Below are 8,633 nucleotides of genomic sequence, written 5' to 3' on the forward strand. Positions count from 1 at the left end.
GAATTATAATCTGTTGCTTCCCTGATAAACACAATAACCAAAAAGAAAAAAAAAAAAAAAAAACCCACACTGGCGTCAAGTAAATTTTGACTCATAGTGATCCCTCCTTGTGTTTCCAAGGCAGTATCACTATGGAAGTAGATTGCCCAACGTTCCTTCTGAGGAGTGGCTGGTGGGTTTGAGCCGCCAGCCTTCTGGGTAGCAGTCAAATGCCTTAGTTCTGTGTGGCCATTGCAACAAATAATCAAGCCCAGCAGAGAGGGAGAGAGTGTCATGGGAAGGACAGTTGGTGTCAGAATTGGCAAAAAGGTTAGAGAGTGGTGGCATGTTAGATCTCTGCCTTATAGGAATAAGCCTTGAGCTGCTGGTGGTGATTTTCTCCTTCCCTTGTGAAGTTAGAGGAGGTCAGAAGATGCTACCACTAATTCCTTTTTAAAGTAAATCACAGCACAGACCCTTAGGATTTTGGAGCAACACCCTGCCATCCTCTGCAGATAACTACTCTCCTTTTGAGAAATAGTTTTTGGCTTGTTATTGGGCCTTAGTAGAAACTGAACACCTACCCATGAACCACCAAGTCACCATGAGACCTGAGCTGCCCATCATGAACTGAGTGTTGTCTGACCCACAGAGTCATAAAGTTGGATGATTCCAGCAGCACCCATCATTAAGTAGAGATTATATACATGAGATCAGTCTTGAGCAGGACAAGTAAGTTGCATGAGGAAGTGGCCCAAATGACTATGGTCTTCACTCTAGTCACATTACCTTCCCTCTCCATCTGCACTTGTGGCCTCATGGAGAGTTCCTCATGACCAGTTGACTGAGAAAGAGAAAACTTGTGCCTGGTTTACAGATGGTTCTGTGCAATATGCAGACACCACTTGAAAGTGGGGAGTAGCACTGCAGTCCCTTTCTGGGACCTCCCTGAAAGACAATAGTGATGAAAAATCCTCCCAAAGAGCAGAACTTTGAGCAGTGCATCTGGTTGTTCACTTTGGAAAGAGAAATGGCCAGATGTGCAACTGTATATTGATTCATGGGCTATGGCCAATGGTTTAGCTAGATGGTCAGGGACTTGGAAGGAACATGATTGAAAAATTGGGGCAAAGCAATGTGGAAGAGGTATGTGGATAGACCTCTCTGATTTGGCCAAGGAAGTGAAGGTATTTCTATCTCATGTTTCATGCTCATCAAAGGCTGACTTCAGCAGAGGAGGATTTCAACAATCAAGTGGATGAATGTTTTTGGAAACCATTCATTCTCTTTCCTCAGCCACTCTGTCATTGTACAATGGATTCATGAACAAAGTGCCCATGGTGGCAGGGATGGTGGTTACACATGGGCTTAGCAACACAGACTTCTACTCACCAAGGCTGACCTGGCTACAGCCATTGCTGAGTGCCCAATCTGTTATCAGTGGAGACCATCAGTAAGTCTGTGACATAGAACCATTCATCAGGGCAATCAGCCAGCAACCTGGTGGCAGACTGATTACACTGGACCACTTACATCATGGAAAGGGTAGTGTTTTGTTCTTACTGGAAGAGATACTTATTCTAAATATGGATTTGCCTTCCCTGCACACAATGCTTTTGCTGAAACTATCATCTCAAGATTTACTGAACCCCTTATTCACCCTCATGGTATCCTGCACAACATTGACTCACTTCACAGCAAATTAAGTGCAGCATTAGGCCCATGTTCATGGAATTTGCTGGTCTTGCCATGTTCCCCACAATCCTTGAGCAGCTGGCTTGATAGAATGATAGAATGGTCTTTTAAAGACACAATTATGGCACCAGCTAGGTGGCAATACCTTGCAGAGTTGGGGCAATGTTATCCAAGAGGCTGGATATGCTCTAAACTAGTATAAAATATATGGTGCTATTTCTCCAATAGGGAAGATTCATGTGTCCAGGAACCAAGTGGCAGAAATGGGAGTGGCACTACTATTACCCTGAGTAACCCATTTGAAAATTTTTGCTTCCTGCCTCTATGACCCTATGGAGGTCTTAGTTCCAAAGGGAGGAATATTCCTACCTGGAGACACAATATAGATTCCATTAAATGGAAAGTTAAGAATGCCATCTAGCCATGTTGGGCTGCTCATGCCTCTGGACCAACAGGCAAAGAAGAGTTACTGTATTGTCTGGTGTAAATGATCCTGAGACCAAGGGGAAATTGGACTGATATTACATAAAGGAGGTAAAGAGGAATATGTCTGGAATACAGGAGATTCTTTAGGACATTTCTTAGTACTACCATGCCTTGTGATTAAAGTCAAAGGAAAACTACAGCAACCCAATTCTGACAAGACTAGTAATGGCTCAGACCCTTCAGGAATGAAGGTTTAGGTCAACCACTAGGCAAAGAACAAAACCAGCTGAGGTGCTTGCTGAGGCAAAGGGAATCCGAAATGGCTGGTGGAAGAAGGCAGTTCGAAATACTAGCTGTGATCACATGACCAGTAGCAGAAATGAGGACCATGACTATATTTTTTCCTTTTATGTGTACATAAATTATTTGTTTTCTTCGGTTATAAAATATAAGATGGAAATGGGGCAACTGCATTTTCGGGTGGGTGTACATGTGTTAGTTGTACCATGTTAGGTACAAATACGACTTTATAATTGTCTTGATTTAGAGATTATGTATGGTTTAAGAAGATGTGTACAGGTGCCAAGTTAACAAGGGGTGGATTGTAATAGTTAAGGTTGTGTGCCAGGTTGGCTGGGCCATGCTTCTCAGTGGTTTAGCAGTTATGATGTAGTCATCCACCATGAAGAGATCTGTTACAATGTAATCACCTCCATGATGATACCTGCCAATCAGTTGAAAAGGAATTTCCTTTGGGTGAGGGCTGCTTCCAATATATATGGAAAAGCTCTGGGAAAGGTCTTTGGCTTTTTGCTCGGGATCCTGCTCCTGGATCATCATCATTTGGACTTGAACCAGTGGCCTGCCATATTGGCTGCTGGTCTTGGGATTGTTGCCTTCACAGCCTATGAACCAACAGCTTGTCATTTTACCTGTTGATCTGGGATTCATCAGCCTCCAAAGCCAGCAGCCTGCTGTACTGCCTGCCAATCTTGGGTTCATCAGCCCTTGTAGGTACATAAATCAGGAAAAGCCTCCAGCATGACATCTGACCCACAGCCTTGGGTCTTGCCAGCCACTATAACTGCATGGTCTGAAAGTGATCAAACATACAATCAAGATGTATTGATTATTACTGGTAATTTGAATGAAAAACTGGGAGACAAAGAAAAATCATCAATAGTTGGTGATAGAAATGCTGCCAGAGCTCACATGACAGCATTTTGCAAGACTAATGACTTTTTCATTGCAAATACCTTTTCAACAACATAAACAGTGACTATACACGTGTACCTTGCCAGATGGAATACAGAGGAATCAGATCAACTACATCTGTGCAAAGAGGCAATGGAGAAGTTCAATAATTTCAGCCAAAACAAGGTTAGAAGCTGACTGTGGAACAGACCATCAGCTGCTCATAGGCAAGTTCATGTTGAAGCTAAAGACAATTAAAACAAGTCCACAAGAGCCAAAATATGACCTTGATTATATCCCACCTGAATTTAGAGACCATTTGAAGAATAGATTTGATGCATTGAACACCAATGACCAAAAACCAGATGAGTTGTGGAATGACATGAGGAATATCATACATGAAGAAAGCAAAAGGTCATTAAAAAGACAGAAAGGAAGAAAAGACCAAAATGGATGTCAGAAAAAACTCTGAAAATTGCTCTTGAACAGAGAGTAGCTAAAGCAAATGGAAGAAATTACAAGATAAAAGAGCTGAACAAAAGATTTCAAAGAGTAGCTTGAGAAGACAAAGTCATTATAATGAAATGTAGACCTGTAATTAGAAAACTAAAATGCAAGAACACACTCGGCATTTCTCAAGCTGAAAGGAGTGAAGAAAATTCAAGCTTTGTGTTGCAATACTGAAAGATTCTATGAGCAAAATAATGAATGATACAGGGAAGTATCAAAAGAAGATGGAAGGCATATACAGAGTCACTATATAAAAAAGAGTTGGTTGATGTTCATCTATTTCAGGATATGGCATATGATCAAGAACCAATAGTACTGAAAGAAGGAGTCAAAGCTGCACTGAAAGAATTGAAAAAAAGAAAAAAACAAGTCTCCAGGAATTGATTGGAATACCCACTGAGATGTTTCAACAAATGTGCTGGAGGCACTTCCTCATCCATGCCAAGTAATTTGGAAGACAGCTACCTGGCCAATTGACTGGGAGAGATCCATATTTGTACCCATTCCAAAGAAAGGTGATCCAATAGAATGGGATATTAATTATCATTAATATCACATGCAAGTAAAATTTTGCTGAAGATAATTCAAAAACAGTTGCAGCAGGGAACTTTATTGTCAGGGAACTTTCAGAAATGCAAGCTGGATTCAGAAGAGGATGTGAAACAGGGGATATCATTGCTGATGTCAGATGGATATTGGCTGAAACCAAAGAACACCAGAAAGATGTTTACGTGTGTTTCACTGACTATGCAAAAGTGTTCAACTGTGTGAATCATAATAAATTATGGATAACATTGTGAAGAATGAGAATTCCAGAACACTTAATTGTGCTCATGAGGAACCTGTACATAAACCAGGAGGCTGTCATTCAAACACAACAAGGGAATAATGCATGGTTTAAAATTAGGAAGGTTGTGCCTAAGTGTTGTATGCTTTCACCATACTTATTCAATCTGTATGCTGGGCAAATAATCTGAGAACTATTAACAACCTGCAATATGCAGACGACACAACCTTGTTTGCTAGAAGTGAAGATGACTTGAAGCATTTACTGATGAAGCCTGCAGTCTGTACTACGCGTTACATCTTAACATAAAGAAAATGAAAAGCCTCACAACTGGACCAATAAGCAGCATCGTGATAAACAGAGGAAACATAGAAGTTGTCAAAGATTTCCTTTTACTTGGATCCACAATCAACACCCATGGAAGCAGCAGTCAAGAAATCAAGCGTTGTATTGCACTGACAAAATCTGCTAGAAAAGACCTCTTTGAAATGCTGAAGAGCAAAGGTGTCACTTTGAAGACTAGGGTGTGCCTAACCCAGGCCATAGTATTTTCATTGGCCTCATATTGTTGTTGTTGTTAGGTGCCATCGAGTCATTTCCAATTCATAGTGACTCTATGCACAGCAGAATGAAACACCACCCGGTCCTGCACCAGCTCCACAATCCTTGCTGTACTTGAGCCCATCAACCCTGCCACTGTGTCAATTCATCTCGTTGAGGGCCTTCCCCTCTTTTGTCAACCCTCCACCTTACAAGCATGACATCCTTCTCCAGGGAATGGTCCCTTCTGACAACATGACCAAAGTAAGTGAGACAAAGTCTAGCCATTCTCGCTTCTAAGGATAATTCTGGCTGCACTTCCTCCAGGACAAATTTGTTAGTTCTTTTAGCAGTCCACAGTACTTTCACCATTCTTTGCCAATACCACAACTTAAAAGCATCGACTCTTCTTCGGTCTTCCTTATTCACTGTCCAACTCTCACATGCATACAAGGCAACTGAAAATACCAGTTTATGTATAGCTTCCTCATGAGTACAATCAAGTGTTCTGGAATTCCCATTCTGCTCAATGTTTTCCACAATTTTTTATGATCCACACAATCAAATGCTTTTGCATAGTCAATAAAACATAAATAAACATCTTTCTGGTATTCTTTGCTTTGAGCCAAGATCCATCTGACATCAGCAATGATATCCCTCATTTCACTCCTCTTCTGAATCCAGCTTGTACTTCTGGAAGTTCTCTGTCAATATACTGCTGCAACTGTTTTTAAATTATCTTCAGTAAGATTTTACTTGCATGCGATATTAATGATATTATTTGATAATTTCCACATTCTGTGGGATCACCTTTCTTTGGAATGGGTACAAATATGGACCTCTTCCAGTCAACTGGCCAGGTAGCTGTCTTCCAAATCTCTTGGCACAGCTGAGTGAGTGCCTCCAGTGGGGCATCTATTTGTTGAAACATCTCAATGGGTATTCTGTCAATTCCTGGAGACTTGTTCTTTGCCAATTCCTCGGTGCAGCTTCAACTTCTTCCTTCAATACCATTGCCATTGAACATATGCCACCTCTTGAAATGGATGAAGATTGACTAGTTTTTTTTTTTTTTTGGTACAGTGACTCTCTATATTCCTTCCATCTTCTTTTGATGTTTCCTGCATCATTCAATATTTGGCCCATAGAATCTTTCAATTTGCAACTCGAGGCTTAAATTTTTTCCTCAGTTCTTTCCGCTTGAGAAATGCTGAGCATGTCCTCCCCTTTTGGTTTTCTAACTCCACATCTTTGCACATTTCATTATAGTAATTGGTTTTGTCTTCTTGAGCTGCTCTTTGACATCTTCTGTTCAACTCTTTTCACTTGGCATTTCTTCCATTTGCTTTAGCTGCTCTTAGCTCAAGGGCATGTTTCAAAGTCTCTTCTGACATCCATTTTGGTCTTTTCTTTCTTTCTCATCTTTTTAATGACCTCTTGCTTTCTTCATGGATGATGTTCTTGATGTCATCCCACAATTCATCTGGTTTTCGGTCACTGGTATTCAATGCATCAAATCTGTTTTTTAGATGGTCTCTAAATTCAGGAGGGATACATTCAAGGTCATATTTTGGCTCTCATGGACTGTTTTAATTGTCTTCAACTTCAAGTTGAACTCGCATATGAGCAGTTAATGATCTGTTCCACAAGCAGCTCCTGGAATTGTTTTGGAGGAAGATACTGAGCTTTTCCATTGTCTCTTGCCACATATGTAGTCAATCTGATTCCTGTGTACTCCAACTGGCAAAGTTCACATCTATAACCACCATTTGTGTTGAAAAAAGGTATTTGCAATGAATAAGTTGTTGGTCTTGCAAAATTCTATCATGCAATCTCCAGCATTATTTCTGTCACCAAGGCCAAATTTTCCAACTACCAGTGATTCTTCTTTGTTACCAACTTTTGCATTCCAGTCACCAGTGATAATTAGCACATCTTGATTGCATGTTTGGTTAATTTCAGACTGCAGAAGTTGATAAAAATCTTCAATTTTCTCATCTTTGGCTTTGGTGGTTGGTGTGAAAATTTGAGTAATAGTTGTATTAATTGGTCTTCCTTGTAGGCGTATGGATATTATCCTATCACTGACAGCATTGTACTTCAGGACAGATATTGAAACATCTTTTGCGATAATGAATGTCACATCATTCCTCTTCACATTGTCATTTCTGGCATAGTAGATCATATGATTGTCTGATTCAAAACGGCCAAAACCAGTCCATTTTAGCTCACTAATGCCTGTTGTTGTTGTTGTTATGTGCTGTGGAGTTGGACCCAACTCATAGCGACCCCTCCTTGGGTTCCAAGGCTGTATCACTATGAAAGTAGATTGCCCAATCTTCCTTCTGAGGAGTGGCTAGTGGGTTTGAACCGCCAGCTTTCTGGTTAGTAGTCAAGTGCCTTAGGCACTACGCTACCAGAGCTCCTCACTAATGCCTAGGGTATCAATCTTTATGTGTTCCATTTCATTTTTGACAACTTCCAATTTTCCTAGATTCATATTTCATGCATTCCATGAACTGATTATTAATGGATGTTTGCAGCTGTTTCTCTTCAATTTGAGTCATTCCACGTCAGCAAATGTAGGTCACAAAAGATTTACTTTATCCATATCATTAAGGTTGGTGCTACTCTGATGAGGAAGCTCTTTCCCAGTTGTATTCTGAGTCCCTTCTGACCTAAGGGGCTCATCTTCCTGCACTGTATCGGACAATGTTTACAGCTTATTCATAAAGTTGCCTGGTAATGTATCAGACAGTGTTTCTCTGCTATTTATGAGGTTTTCCCTGGCCAATATTTCAAGAAGTGGATGGCCTCTTCCTTCTTCCTAGTCTGTCTCAGTCTGCAAGCTGCATTGAAACCTGTGAACCATGTGCAACTCTGCTGGCTTTTGAAACACCAGTGGCACAGCCTCAAGCCTCACAGCAATGTGCAAGCCACCACAGTATAACAGACTAACAGACAAGTTCGTCTCCCTTAGCTGTTGGAAACCTGTCCGCCCTCCCCTCACCTAATTCCTACCTGGATCCTGCCAATTTTGTCATCCCCAGCCTTCCCTCCCTTTCCTGCCTCTGGGGGTGGGTCCTGTCTCCCCACTGGGGAGTCCATTTGGACTTGAAGGATACAGGTGAACTGCTATGTAGGGTTTCCAAGACTGTGTATCCTTGGAAACCAACTGCCACATCTTTCTCCTATGGAGGGGCTGGTGGGTTCAGCTACCCATCATAATTAGGATGCCCTGCAGGACAGTTCATTTTAGAGTCTTTAGATGTGGCTTTCTGTCAGCCTCATATGCATGTGAAACTGGACAACAAATAAGGAAGAACAGAAGATTTGATACCTTTGAACTATACGGTCTTGGTGAAGAATACTGAAAATACCATGGACTGACAGAAGAATGAACAAATCTGTCCTGGAAGAAGTGCAGCTGGAATGCTCCTTGGAGGCAAAAATGGCCAGACTTTGCCTCACCTACTTTGGTCTGGACTATATGAAGAAAAAC

This window comes from Orycteropus afer, unplaced genomic scaffold, assembly GCF_000298275.1.
Source record: "Orycteropus afer afer isolate SDZICR_OR568_19922 unplaced genomic scaffold, OryAfe1.0 scaffold00402, whole genome shotgun sequence".
Taxonomy (NCBI): domain Eukaryota; kingdom Metazoa; phylum Chordata; class Mammalia; order Tubulidentata; family Orycteropodidae; genus Orycteropus; species Orycteropus afer.